Source organism: Conger conger, chromosome 14 (genome assembly GCF_963514075.1).
Source record: "Conger conger chromosome 14, fConCon1.1, whole genome shotgun sequence".
Taxonomy (NCBI): domain Eukaryota; kingdom Metazoa; phylum Chordata; class Actinopteri; order Anguilliformes; family Congridae; genus Conger; species Conger conger.
The window spans coordinates 11,124,286-11,139,456 of NC_083773.1; the positions used below are offsets into that span (position 1 = coordinate 11,124,286).

Genomic DNA, 15,171 nt, shown 5'->3' on the forward strand with positions numbered 1-15,171 from the left:
TAAAGCGCAAGGGAGATGACAGCACGGATGCTCTCAGCAATAAAACGCGCAAAGTCCTCAACGAGCGCCACCTCCACGCAATAATGACAGCAAATCTTGCCCTTTTCACTGTCAAAAAAAAACGGTGTTACTTACAACAGAAGACTTCATTTCAGCGATCTCCCCCCAAAGGGTCTGAACAAGAATTTCCCTCGTGTGCAGTCAATCCTAGTGAAAGCGGAGTACGGCACGCAGGAAGTGTAATATGTGTGACGATATCCAGGGACAGTTTTCTAACCAGGCGCTTTGTGTCGTGCCCCTCGGTTAGGAGGAAGTGCGGAGACATATGTTGCCAAAGCCTCTCACTTGGCAAAGAAGCTCATTAAGCCACTGACAATCATTCCAACAAAGCCAGGTCTAAAGGCTATTCACTGGGTGTGTACAAAAGGGATAGGAAAAGCATAGGAATGGCAGATGAGCAAGCTCCATTTTCTCCCTTTGGATTTTGCCTTTACAAATATGTACACTTTATGTTTAAAAACATCAGCATTCATTTGACAGCACAGCTGTAGTAGAGAGTGTGGAAAACAGAAACCACAGCATGTGCACAGGCAGCATTTTGGACATTACAAAGAGTTGTGAGTAAATTATCTGGTGACAGGTCTCTGTACAGTCCTCTGTGAGGTATGTCCACTTCCTTTAATTCTTAATGCTGAGCACATGTCCTGGATGCCTTTGATAGATAGAGGAAGATGCATCATGTCCAGTATTTTTTTTTTTTTTTTTTTTTTTTTTTGTGGATACAATCTGTGTTGATCTCACCCCACATAACATAACATAACTTAAACTGAAGATATCAATGTCTTTGGCAATTGGCGTGTGTAATTTATGTTCCCCATTCGCTCAAAGCTGCGAGCCAATTGGATTAGAACGATAATAGGATTTTGAGAGCCACTGGTTGGTTAGGTGTGGTGGATTGACACCAGTTGGTAATCAGTCCAAGCCTGCACAGATGGGAACCAGCAAAGTGCGTGTGATCTGCTGACAAAACATACAACGCTGAGATAGCCAATTATACCCGCTGCACGGTCCACCGGAAAGCCAGGGGTTTCTATCACCATCCTGGGGGAGGGCTGGTGACGTGTATGATATATGGTGTGGAGCAGGATCTCAGACTTGGGGATATACTGGGGGAGAATGGGGAAAGGAGATGGAGGGAACTAGAGGGCTGGATCTAGAGGGGGGGGGGGGGGGGCGTCTCGCTTGAATTATGCTGATGTGAGCCGTGAAACGGCAGCAGAAATGACCAGAGAGATGCTTTCTGGGAAGCATTGTTTGCGTAGGACTCAGCAAGGTTATTTCTGTTGCCTTCTGTTCCCTGGCATGACTGTGGGGTTGTGGGTATAAAAATGCATCTTATACAGTGAAGCATTTGCATTTATTCTACTTTCAGATTTTTCAGGGGGAAAGTCTTTGATGCAGTGATATATTTGTAGTTTTGTTTTTTACAGGCTTGTGAGTCACACTCATGTATGCATGCACAGACATGCACACATGCACACAAACACACACGCCATGTTGTGTCTACAACAACTAGCTGTTTAAACTCTGTCAAACTGTGATACATAATGAATATTCACACACCTCACTGAGAATTAATCATAGAATATTGGAACATTCATTTAGTGACTCTGGAATGAAGTGAGCAAAGTAATCGTCCGACAGAGCCTTATAAACACAAAATCTCATGCCTGTGAGCATCTCAGCTTTGGCCAGGAGGGATGCAGGGAGGTACCAGGACAAGCTGCCAGCCCAGTGTGTGTGCACTAGGGTCTGACAGTCCTAACATTGCATTTGGAACGGCTACCCAACACTCCTCCGACTGCTTGCTCCAACTCCTACACACCTCTGCCAGCAAAGGTTTAGCACATTGGACATTTCAACTAGCAATTCAAAGCAAACACTTCCCCCATTGACTAATCAAAAGCAACAAAGATGCCATTAAAATGACAAGTCACACAGATGGAGATTATGGCCGTTAATGAAGAGTGACCTGGAAGCAGGCAGTAAAACAGAATGAAAACTACTACTATAATAATAAAAACTATTAATATTTTAAAACATTGCTGCAAGTTATAAATGACCTACTATAAGGTCTAGGAATGGTACAAGGGGAGACACATTGTTTGCCCCCCAAACCAATGATTATACCTTTTTTTATTTTGAAGTTGCAAGTTTACAGCAAAGTGACATCTTAGTTTCAATAATTTATTCACACACCTTATCTGTACATTCTTTTTGGTTGATTGATGTTGACCGCAAAAGCTAATGTCACAGAGTTCTGCTCACAGCTCCCCTCCCCAGGAGTTGAGTTCCATGCCCCACTCTAACTAGCTTCACTGGAAAGTTCCTCAGGTGCAAAGACAAATCATGGCATTTGTGTATAATGTCATGATACAAATCATCTGCTTTGTATGGCTAAATCTAAGTCCCTCTAATATACAATAATGATATGATTTCTGGAATTTTCCAAGAAGAAAGACAGTCACAACCATGTTGCTTGGAAGTAAATTGACTTCAGATTGACGTTGACTGATGATCTTCCATATGATTCAATTGCTTTCTCTGGGATGTTTGTGGCTATTAAGTGTACTTGTAAGATAGTAATCTGTGTGCTTTGTGGACTGTATTTATGGCCAGCCTTGCAAACTAAGGCACACATCATATGCATTGTGTTATGATGAACTACCACAGGTCCATTAGTTAGTGCTACCATTGTACTGTGTAGCAGGCACAGTACAATTTACACTGCTTCTCTTCACCCATATTTCCATTTCTCCTTCGGGCTGTCGTATTTTGGACTGCAATTAAATTTAAGCTAACCGATAAAGTCTAAGGACCATTAATCAAAAGACTTTAGCATATTCCATTTCTGTTATAATTCTGAGATTAAGATATTTTGGCATGTTGAAGTGTAATTTCCCATTGTTATATGTTCTATTTAAGCTAAAAGCTCCCATACTTATGCACAAGGACATTCAGGAGAGCTCCTATTCCAGAAAGATCACTGAGACAGCTGTTGGTTTCGGCCACAAAACTGAATTCCTCATGATATGAACAGACGTGTCCAAACAACCATGTATGCTTGTCGGGCTGATAGATGTTTCAACTACCTTTGAAAAGTGCCTCAAAAGCTACTGGCAAAATTTGAACAGTCAGAATCTAAAAATGAAGTACGATAACAAGGAGGCATGTTCAGACAACGTTTTCCAAGTGAATGCGACACAGTGGCATAAAATGTATTACATAAACATGATTCACGGTTACATTGAGTTGTTTTATTACAATTTCAGCTACAGAGCAAAAATGTAAGTTGCAATGTTTTTTAATACTCTGCTATAGTGAATCTGACAGTTTTAGATAGCTTTTGTAGAAGGGTGAAACATGCTAAGTCAGCCATTTACCTTATTGATTAACCTTAACTAAATCCTATTTTATGTATTTTCTTATGTTAATATACTTGATATTTCTGCCTGGATTGCATGTATAAGAGTGCTCTATGTATTGGCCTAACACAGTTTTCTATGGGCCCTATTTAGACATTGAGGATGAGAATGAGAATGTACACCAGCAATGGCAGTGCTTAAAATGTATTATACACTCGCAGAGCACTTTGTTCGGTAGACCTGTACACCAGCTTGTTAATGCAGATATTTAATCAGCCAATCATGTGGCAGCAACTAAATGCATAAAAGCATGCAGACGTGGTGAAGAGGTTCAGCTTTCAGACTAAATGTAATCTAAGTGACTTGGACCGTGGAATGATTGCTGGTGCCAGGCAGGGTGGTTTGAATATCTCAGAAACTACTGATTTCCTGGGATATTCACGCACAACAGAGTTTGCAGAGAATGCTGAGAAAAACAAAAAACAATCAAGAGATCAGCAGTTCTGCGGGCAAAGACACCTTGTTATTGAGAGAGTTCAGAGCAGAAAGACTGGTCAAAACTGACAGGAAGGTGACAGTAACGCAAATAACCACACATGACAACAGTGGTATGCAAAAGAGCATCTCTGAACATGCAACGTGTCAAACCTCTTAAGTGGAATAAGACTAAAAATAAGTCTAATAAACATGTAACATACAACTTCTTCAATTTTCATCTATATTTCGTCATGCGAGACTCATGCAAGATTTCCTATGTGTACTGCCTGCATTAGGGTTTTTAAAATATGAAAACTGATTCAGATAAGCCTATATTTTATATGCACTAGCTCTGGCACTTGATGTACCTGTATTATTAAAGCAGGGGCTCTTGTGTTTTAGGTTGATGTACAGTATTTGTTACAGTTACTGCTGTTAAATTCCTCCTTTCTGGTTCCGAACATCCGGCTCCAGGTGCTCTGGGCTCACAGCTTGAGTGGTTGATCAGAATTATAAACTTCCTGTGCCCTTTGAACAGCTTTGAACTGCTTATTCGCTGGATCCCAGATGGCTGCACAGGTCTAATGACAAACATATTACTGTTCAAATACCAGAATTGTAATCACCCATGTTTATATGCAATTTTCAATTATCCCTGACACTTTAATAGGCTTTTGAATTACTTCCAGGTTCATTTCCATAGGTGAGGCAGAAACGTAGTTCACAAAATTTTAAACGAAACTTTTTTTTTGTGTTGTCCGGTCGAAGTATGCTCAGTTCATGAAAAGAAACAGTACAGTAACACTTTACAATAGTGTTACAATAATTGGTATTAACTAATGTAGTTGTTAGAAGTTAATCTGTTCAGCTTTCTTAATGTTAACCTCATGAGTAAATTAATATTGGAATGGAACAAAAATAATGTATTTGTTTCATTCCATGTTACATTAAATAATTATACAGTAAGTTTATCCCATGGTCTGCTACTGTATAAATATTATGGTAACACATAAAATAGTATTGAAAAAAAACAAGAACTAATAAAAAGTTAGTGACATGCTTAATTAATGTATTTGTACATCATTAATTCATGTTAACATCTGCATTAGTTTATGCTAATTCATGCAGCCTTATTGTAAAGTGTGACTGTTGGCACAATACTGTATTAGCTGCTCTCACAGCAGGTATCCATGGACCACTTGAAGGTTTGAGTTTCTGAATTAAACCCGTGCTTACAGAAAAAACTGTGTGTTTTGCAGTTTCCTAAACACTACATTACCCAACTGTTGGGCCCCTGGTACAGGGCACGTTGAGCTAGCTAGCCGTGTCCCAAAAGGCCGGAGCTGGCAGCCAACCACGGCGAGGCGAGAGAGTGCCTGTGCCAGACACGCCGCTCCGTCAGCCAGCTCCCCTCACAGATGGCGTGTTCTGTGAACACGGCTGCGGTCACATGACTGCTCATCGTGATTAGAATCCCTGATGAATACCCGCTAAAACGCATCGTAAACACGGGCCTGTTTCTCACAGATAACCCAGAAAACCATAGCCAGGAAACACTTTAAGCCAAGGTCCTCGGGCTCACGTGTAGGCATGGACGAAACACCCGTTTTAAAAATGAACCCGGATGATGAAAAAAATAAAGTTATGTAGATGTACTTACACCCCTATACTGTATAGTCCATTACTCCTATATTTTAATTCAAATGAAGTATTCTCTTGGAACCCACTTCAATCATGTTTCCCCTGGAATCAATAAGTTATTCCCCAAAGGTCACCGCTCACAAAAGGTCTTCTGTGGAGGTTCTTTAGGCCTGAGATGTTTAGAGTGTGTACACAGCAGATTGAGAAGGCCAAGCAAACAGGGGCTGAAGACAAATTCATTAAATAACCAGGCCCTGCTTTCAGTCAAATATGTAGGCATGGCAACCTCGCCTACAAAAGGGTACATATAAGTAAACCAGTCGTATGGGTTTTCAGGCCTGGCCATGCAACTGTGACAAATCATCCGTCTTAAAAAATATAAAGATCCAGTTCAATAATAGTTTAATGGGAAGAACCTGGAGGCAGAACTGTATAGATTGTCATCGCTATGCAGTGGCGCAGGCCTACACGTTAGATAAGAGAGCCCTATTATATACCACTCGGGGCAGAATTTGCACTGCCAAGAGCCGCCATTGTGCCTTCAATCTGATTTTCAACAGGCAGAATGAATTCTTTTGGATTCCAGACATTGCTTTTTTTCCTGAAGGGCAAAGAAATCCACATTTGGTAATTTGGTTTGCTGGATGGCGAGACCAAACGAACACCGGAGGACTTTAAAGGAAGCACAGCTGCTGCCCGTCCGCACTTTGACCGGCCCGCTGAGGTGGGCGACTCATTTAGAGCGCTCGCTAATCCGCCAGTGGAAAATGCCTTGTATTGGAAATAGGCTGTGGATGGGTGAGCCGAGCCCCCTGTCATGTGGACTGGAGGCAGACAACTGCAGTGTGTGTGTGTGTGTGTGTGTGTGTGTGCACTGAATCTCTATCCATCAACAGTGCTCCACCATTCGTTAGTGTGTGTGTGTGTGTGTGTGTGTGTGCGCTGAGTCTCTATCCATCAACAGTGCTCCACCATTCGTTAGTGTATGTGTGTGTGTGTGTGTGTGCGCTAAGCCTCTATCCAGCGCTGTGCATGAGTGTGTGCGTGCGTGTGTGCCACATGTCACATCAACTAAAAGCAGACAACTGCAGTGCGTGTGTGTGTGTGTGTGTGTGTGTGTGTGTGCTGAGCCTCTATGCATCAACAGTGATCTGCTCCAACATTCACTAGTGTGTGTGTGTGTGTGTGTGTATGTGTACTGGTGAATGACACTGATTCTGAACAAGTTGCTGTACAAGAAGGTTGCAACATGGATTCAAAAAAGAGAAATCATGCAACAGATTGTATAAATCTAAATATAAACATAGGAGTTCTAACTGTGAACTATAATTCTGATATATTTCTCATTCTTATATAACCCATTTGACACCATTGTAATTGTAGAAGAATTCTCAGTAAAATCTGCTGCTGAGATATTGCATTAATTATTTACCTGTATAATCTTTTGGCTGTGAGCGGTATCTTATTAAACATGCATTATGCAACGCATCTCACCGGAATAACACATTACATTTACAAAACCATATCAAGATTCATTTCTGGATTAGAAATTAATGATAGCGATACCTAGCAGGGGTGGAACAGGGGTGTCGGTTTTTGTAGTGAAAGTCTGCTCTTGTACCAGTGATCTAAGTACAGACTTGCCACATAAAAGTTCCAGTGATATTAAAGAATCCTTTGCAAACTATCTAGTCTGTTACGAAAATAATAATCATGTCTCTGTTCAAGGCTACAAGTAAGAGGCAAAATGTGATCTTTTTGCATATTCACACAGAACGTAATTAATTAACTTAATAACCATCAAGAACAGAAACCGAATAAAATAGAAAATTCAACAGTTATGTTATCCATTATGAAGGAAGGACACTCCTTTCTGGCAGTATGTTCAGCCATTTTACTTTCCTGTGAGCCAATTAACAGACTCCAGGTAAAAATGCCTAGGGGAAAAAATCTGTAAAAGTGCACACAGAAACTGAATTATTATGCAAATGTTCCTTCTGGCACACGTGATTGATAACATTAATCAGCCATCGCTACTGCATGCACAGAGCTGAAAGTGGGCCACTATAGTGGCGTGACACACCGCTACTACGATACAGAAGCTAGCTGCTGTATAATGTTCAATGCACTGAGATGGATAGTTCAATTCCTGACAGCTGGAATGTCAATTTCTGGGCCGTTTGGCGCTGGTTGAATAAACAACCAGAAATTAACCTAGCAGCCACAATAAAATGAGAAAATCTACAGGTGAGAATGACAAGAATTGTAAATACAAGGTCATTTTCTGAACAGTGGTGTGGTATCTGCCCACCCACCACCGCGATATACAATAGAAGAGCGAAGAAATAAAAACCTGCATGAGTTCTGTCAAAATATAGAACATTTAAGAATAGCATTCGCTGATGGATAACAATGTATTACTGTGTCATAATACACTAAGCTGTGTACACAGAACGACACCATCAATGTTGAACAATTGCACTGCGTTTCTGTAGAAGCAATACAAACAGCAATTATAGGATAAAAGTGGGGTTGCTGTAGCACTGAAGTGCAAGCAAATGCATTTTGAATTGCGATTGGCAAAACTTTAACAATAAGAGTACATTTTAACAATAATGCTATCTCACAGATAACATTTTTGATACCACTGTATCAAACACCCTAGGTAGATCTATCTTTTATGTGACAGGAATAATAATTCCTGACAAATCCAAAACATCGACTTCAATGATTGTAATCTGAACACAAGAAATCTCATCTCTCATTTGTCCAAATGCCACCTCTGAGGCTATCCAGGATCAGATTCTACTGGTATTGGATTTGAATATCAATGTTCAAGCACGTATCTTCTGTCTGGCAGCATTTAAAAAATATATATATCCCATGAAAATTGACAGCCCAATCAAAGAAACTTCTGGAAGACTTGGGCTGTCTGAACTAGGCATGCAATGTACCCTGTTGTTTAGCTTGTCTTCAGGTGGGATGGAATGCAAGATTATGCATGTGATATTCTGTGTGCAACACCTAGGAAAAATGTGATCACAATCAAAAGGCACTCAGAGTCTGATATGCTGTAGGCTACAGCACATTATGAATGGATGACCAAATACAGAACACAGAAATCCAATTTTCTGAACAATACATACCATATGTTGGAAAATATATATATCACCAATGTCAGATGGTACTCTGACCATTCATATGCATCATACTGATGTCATTCCACTGGAGACTGGCCAGACACAACCTGGCCTGGTGTTAGAGTTCTGGACATGATCCTATCCTCAGCTATCCAAGCATTAATATTCAGGTACAGTACAATGTACTACGTAATGTCTATTCCCCTAAAGGTCTGAAAGACCTCTTTCCATAAATCAGCCATGGTGTTTATTTTTCACCTGCTTAACTGTTTTTTGGGAATCCATAACTATAGCGTACATAACATTTACGTGATTTCATCATATTGTTTAAATATTTATGTCATACTTTGTGAGTTACAAATATCTCAAGATTTGGTTTTCCTATCTAAGCAATTTAATATGTGGGGTTTTTATGGGAAGGAAATAATGTAAGCCTGGTCGATTTGGGACAAACCCTCCAAATAACTCATGTACTGTATCTCTAAATTGATCACATACCATGACTGTGTCTAGCTAACTGTGCTATCCTTAAATGCCACGCAACAGAAATGCAGCCACAATTAAAATAAAGCACAATACATTCCCTAGTTTGTCTGTGGAGACATACATATTTTGTCCTTAACGCAGACTCACAATTACATGAAAGATGTAATTGTCTTCTTCACAAACTCAGCTAGCTCCGCAATGCCAAAAATGAAAGATACAAGTTGTGTTTGTCCGGGTATAAAGTAACCCCTAAAACTGAGGTGAATGAAACATTTTAACTGAATCCAGACCATAGTATCAAATCAGTTTCATGACAGCAGGTACTCAGGGATTATTCCATTCATTCCTAATACAATATAGAGTATCGTCATATTAAATACGGATAGGCATCATGTTTAATCATTTAAAAATGCAATATGCCATATGGAATTTGTTAATGATTCATGTTGCTGTTTTTCAGTTGAAAGCCTTAAACAGATGTGGCCCTGTCCTGACTCATGGCAAGATGAAAGACCACATACAATCAGAAAGTTATCTTTGCAACTTATAAAGCACAAAGAGGAACATTTAAGCATCCAGTCAAAGGGCTTTTAAACGGATGCCTTTGTCAAGCCTGCATCAAACGACCAGCCTGGAAAGTGAATAGCGTTGCTTTGTATTCCCTGCGTATGGTGGAAGTCTATTGCTCCTTTACAGGCTCAGACAGAAACCCCTACGTTCACCCTCCTTGAATCACTTCAGTGCTAGAGAACTTTAGAAACGAGACATAGTGAATGCATGAGAGAGAGAAAGAGAGAGAAAGAGAAATATTAGTACTGTTATTCAAGCTGATGAGAAAGATATTGATAGTGAACGCCTTTACCTTAGCAGAAACCATGTCCAGTAAAACGTCTTTTAGAGTGTGGCGTCTCCTGTGTGTCTTGAGTAATCCATAAGCATGCAAAGCGTGTAAACACGCACACACAACACGCACACTACAGAATCCACCCTTATGCAGAAGCTGTTCTCTCACCCAAACCTGTATTACCAGTACTGGGGAAGTGGGGAATTATAGCAAACCCAAGGGCAAAATATCAGCATGTGTAATTACTGGAATAATTAAAACAAAGTAAAAAAAAAAGAAGAAAAACAGGGAGGAACAGCTTTTTCCCTGTGCGGCACATCCAACCCACAGCACAATATGATCTTAGATCACATTTCTTCCCAATTCTGATATTTGGTGAGAACAACAGCTGAACCTCTTGACCATGCCTGCAAGCTATTATACATTTACTTGCTGCACATGATTGGCTGATTAAATACTTGCATTAACAAGCTGGTGTACAGTTATACCTAATAAATTTCTCACTAAGTGTATGTGCATAAGCCAATGTATATTCACTATAGACATAGCCCATATAAGCAAAAACAATGTACAGATCTGAAGACAACAGCTCATAATTATGTTGCGGATAGCTGTCACTGTGGTATGGTGGATGCTTTTCCCCTTTGTGCACACAAAGATGCTATTTCACTTCAAATTATGCCTTGCAACATGTGTTTTCCCAAGGCAACTATGCTGGGCTGATGCAAATCACCATTAAGGTAGCGCACAGTGTTCTCCACTCGGGTGTATTATTAAAGACAATAACTACGGCATTCTGCAAACTATTAATTATTTAGGAATCGTTTTTAAAAACATTTTCTTATTTCTACCCCAAAATGCAAAACAGTTACACTGTAGTGTAAGTAGTTTGTCCTTTTGGCAGGACAAATTACGACAGATATTGCCATTGTACTATTAGATTACGTTGAACTTGCATGGTATGGCATGATAATTATGTATAAAATGTGCAGGTAGAGCTCCAGACATGACAGAAAGTGATGTAATATTCATAAGTGCTCTGTTAGCATGTGTGTCAGATGTCATGCTAATTGGGAATCCTGAATTTCACCCCAATGACCTGATAACCAAATCTAAACCTCATTAGACAGACGACATTGCTGATATTGTCCTGATGCAAAGTAAGTAGAAGATAATAAAATGTTGGAATAATCACAATTTGGCTGCATCTCCGAGCCCAACTGAAACTAGCACTGGTCACTGGTGCTTTGCGTCATTAATGGTTATTATGTCCCTCCTTGTTGTTCTTGTAGTTCCATCCAGACTGTTAACATCTAACAAGGGTCAGTTTGTTTTTGTCCCCATGTGTATCTTTACAAGGTTATACGAGACATGCACATGGTCAGAATCTATGCTGAATTATTCCCTAATAAACTATTTTACAGTACCACGGCAATGCATTTCATTATGCAGGCAGTTTTCCATCTGCACCATTCCGACTGCACTGCCCACGGAAATTACACTCGGTAAATCAATAGTGTCGTCTTCCTGTGTGCTGACAGTTCAAATGCTGTTCTATGACATTTTCATGGCAGACAACCCTATGATAAATTGACAATTCATGCTCTTTGCTATCCATACACACTTAATAATGCTTCATCTCTGCACTCCTACTAGACAGCAGAGATGACAATATGAATCTTTCCAGCTATGGGAGCTTTGTCCAGTGCAATTTCAGCACACAGAAACTGATGATTGTACTGTAGTTTGATGTAATGTGAAGTTTGCATACTGTTTTCAATGTGAGTGGAAATTAAATGTTTAATGTACTGTATGTGCAGTTCTGCTGGCTTGCACCAGAATAGTTTGCCATCTATCAGAATGATATAGATGTGTCTGTCACTCTTTGCTCCCATTTTATTTTTAATTTATTGACTTTTGTGTGTACAACTAAAGCAGTGGTAGCCAACCCTGCACCTGGAGATCTAGCATCCTGTAAGTTTTCAGTCCAGCCTCAACAAAGCATACCGCACTCCACAGCGAGAGAGCTCACTGAGCTGCTGTGGAGTAGTCGGGTGTGCCAAATTATGGTTGAGGTCTAATTTAAGATCCAAAACAAATCCAGTATTCCTGGAAAAATGAACAAAAAATATGGATGCAGTTGCTTCATGAGAGCTGAATCAATGTAATGTTTGCGTAACACACGCATGCACGGGCACACACACATACACACACCCCTAGGCTAATATTTGTTTATTAATTCAATGCCTACCATGTAAAGTAAATCTGTGTACTCTTCTCACGGAGGGGGGGGGGGGGGGGGGGGGGGGGCTGCTTAACAGCAGGTGGAGGATGTATGCTTCATAAATGATGTCTTCAGTGGTTCATACAATGGAATTCAGTATGACAATTATGAAAAGGAACAATACTGTTGGGTGCAGGTAAAATAATGAACAACATCGCAATGAACAGGTCTTTATTTGTTGTTTTGTTATTATCAAAGGAAAGGAAACCCTTTGTCAGGTTGAAATATTACTTGGTGATCTCTTCAAATATTAGTGTGGGTCAGTCTCTTTTATCTTAGAGGCTACAAAGGCTGAAATGTTCACAGCACCCACACTATTTACCAAGCACTTATTATGTTCCAGTTAACCAATACATGTTAATCACAACCAATAATTTATTACTGAAATCATAAAAACACGAAATGAACACTTGGGGAAACACTCAAGGGGTAAAAGAGATAGGATAGCACAGGAAAATAGGTTACATCTCAAGACAGTGCTCATACAAAATTCATGTATGCTAATAAGAAAAGCTTTGAACATTTCAAATTCATTGAGTATTACATTTTGTGATAAAGCTTTGCTCTTGAAATAAATACCTTACACATCAAATTGGCATGAACTACTACTTGGTAGTTAAGGTCCCTGCTGCAATCATAAAAGAACATGGTCATATTTTTACGATTTATACATTTTTGAATACATATGAGTATGCACATCTCAAAGGAAGGTACAAATGTCCTCCTGTCCTTTTAACAGGCACCACTTCTGAGAGCCAGTTCCAGCTAACGCTGGAGGATGACCAGACATGCATTCGGTATCAATAACTTGACAATAACTTCACAGTCTGACCCAGTGGTGCAGGGGTTATCCTCATGAGCTGCGGACACTAGACCCACAAAGGGTGCAATTAATCAACATCAATAGGACGCTGCAAAAGCTCAGTGCTGGAAACACGGATCGATACCACATTCTCTTCCCCGGGTTTGACTGATGAGAGATCAAATTTCTCAGTCGATACAGAAAGCTTGGAGAAAGCAGGAACTGCAATCAAAGGGTAAATAAACTTAGTCGGCTCCACCGCCGTGAACTGCTTAATTGTTCTGCGAAAATCTATGCGTGTAATTGAGTTGAAATGGAAGATGTGAAAAAAGAAGTCCTATCAGAAGCACAGCGAGTAGCCTTCAGCTAATACTGCGTTTCCATGAGCTCAAACAATTTTGCATGATTACCTTATACAGGGGGTGGTATGCCACAATGTATGTTCTAGCATACCACCTGCTGTGCACTTCATAACTTTATAGTGAACATACCAGGCAATTAATTACATTTGCATCAATTACATTACAATTATGATTACATCTGGCTGAATTACACTTAGTAATTTCCATGAAATTCCTATAAAGTTTTGAATGGCATTTGCCAGTGGGCAATGCGTGAAGTCCAGGGACAGGGAGACACAGCAGGCCAATCAAAGTACCGTGGCCATAGCTCTGTCCAACAGCGGGGAATCTGCGAAGTTTGCTCACATGCAGTTTTCCTCAGGATCTGAGGCTGCTGCTGTTCCCTGTGCAGTAGCATTGCTGCAGACACCGTCTCGCTCTTTGCCTTATGTAACTGCCGCGACCCTCCTTGCCTCTTTGTGTTCGTTTGTTTGCTCAACATTTATCCTGCAGACAACTTTTTTTGCTGCGCTCATTAAGACACGGCAATGGGAAGAAGCAAGAATTCAATTCCATCGTCTACAATCGCCTTCAGTTAAAACAACAGCACCGGTACTGTTTCCACCACAAGGTGTTTGTTTGTTCACCCTCAACACCACACAGATGGCCACAAAGGCACTAAAACTTCTAGGGTTGTTATAGTGACGTATCCCCACAAGGCCTTTCAATTCTCTGAAAGATTTTATTGGGATTACAGTAAATGTCACAGCCAATGGACTTCTTGTCTTCTCATTCTCTAAAGCTTTAGCTGAATTGTGCATAATCACGCCGATTCAAACCGGTCCTATGCAAGGAGACAGTGGTGTGTTTTTAAAAGCATTTTCATGTGCGTAACTTTGGACAAGCCTCAGCGAGTTAGAGAAAAAAAAAATGTCAATAACGTGTGCACACATATTTCTTGAAGCCAGATGCAATCTGGTAACAGGAGAAATGCACCTTTCAATATATGTATTTAAATAATATTATTTTTGGATTCAGCGAATGCCCTTAATCTACTTGATGTGTCTACCAGCATGAGCATACTAGCCCTCCCATTCCAGCAAAATATTTTTCAAGAACCAGCATGTGATCTGAGTGAGCTGGGGTGAGTCAGCTGAATGGTATAAGATGGCCTCGAAATTATAGCAAATTACACAAATCAAGTTTTTTTCTTTTCTTTTCATAAACACGGATTGACAAGTAGATTGTAAGGGTGTGGCAGTATGCAGTTAGCTATTGTGAGGAAATAAATGCTTGTATTTAATTGTAAATTACATGTGAGTTCAGGCCAAATGTTACAGTCAAACTTTATTCTGTATTGATCATGGCATTATAAATGCATGCAGTTAAAAATTATTATTAACTATTATTAATTGAACTGAGGAATGTGACATTTTCTGATAGAATTTTCTCTGCAAGGCAAACTGGAATGTGTGCTGTTGTCAATATTAGCAGGACTGTCAAGCGCAAGCATGTTCACAAAGCTAGACCAGTCAAGACGATGCGTGTGAGCAGCTGGGGTCACCAGAGTTCACATGGGAGTGGCAGCTCTAACACTTCATGGTGTTTTCTGAAAACATTCGCTAAATGTCAGCCATGATGTGTAAAATGTTGCTACGGCACCTCGAGGAACAATTCCAGTCAGTGTAACCACATTTCAGTTCTGCTGGATTTCTCTCAAACCAGTATTGT

General features: G+C 40.1%; 1 protein-coding gene across 3 annotated transcripts in view; it reads right to left on the reverse strand.

Moving 5' to 3' along the window:
• Window positions 1–15,171, reverse strand: part of chl1b (cell adhesion molecule L1-like b) — an 82,942-nt gene that overhangs the window by 45,805 nt on the left and 21,966 nt on the right. For 2 of the 3 annotated variants that reach the window (XM_061219644.1, XM_061219642.1), the window contains exon 1: window positions 10,032–10,161. The exons of the other annotated variant lie outside the window; for it this stretch is intronic. The gene's annotated coding sequence lies outside the window, so the exon portion shown is untranslated. Of the gene's footprint in view, window positions 1–10,031; window positions 10,162–15,171 lie in introns of those variants that run through there. 3 annotated transcript variants of the gene reach the window in all.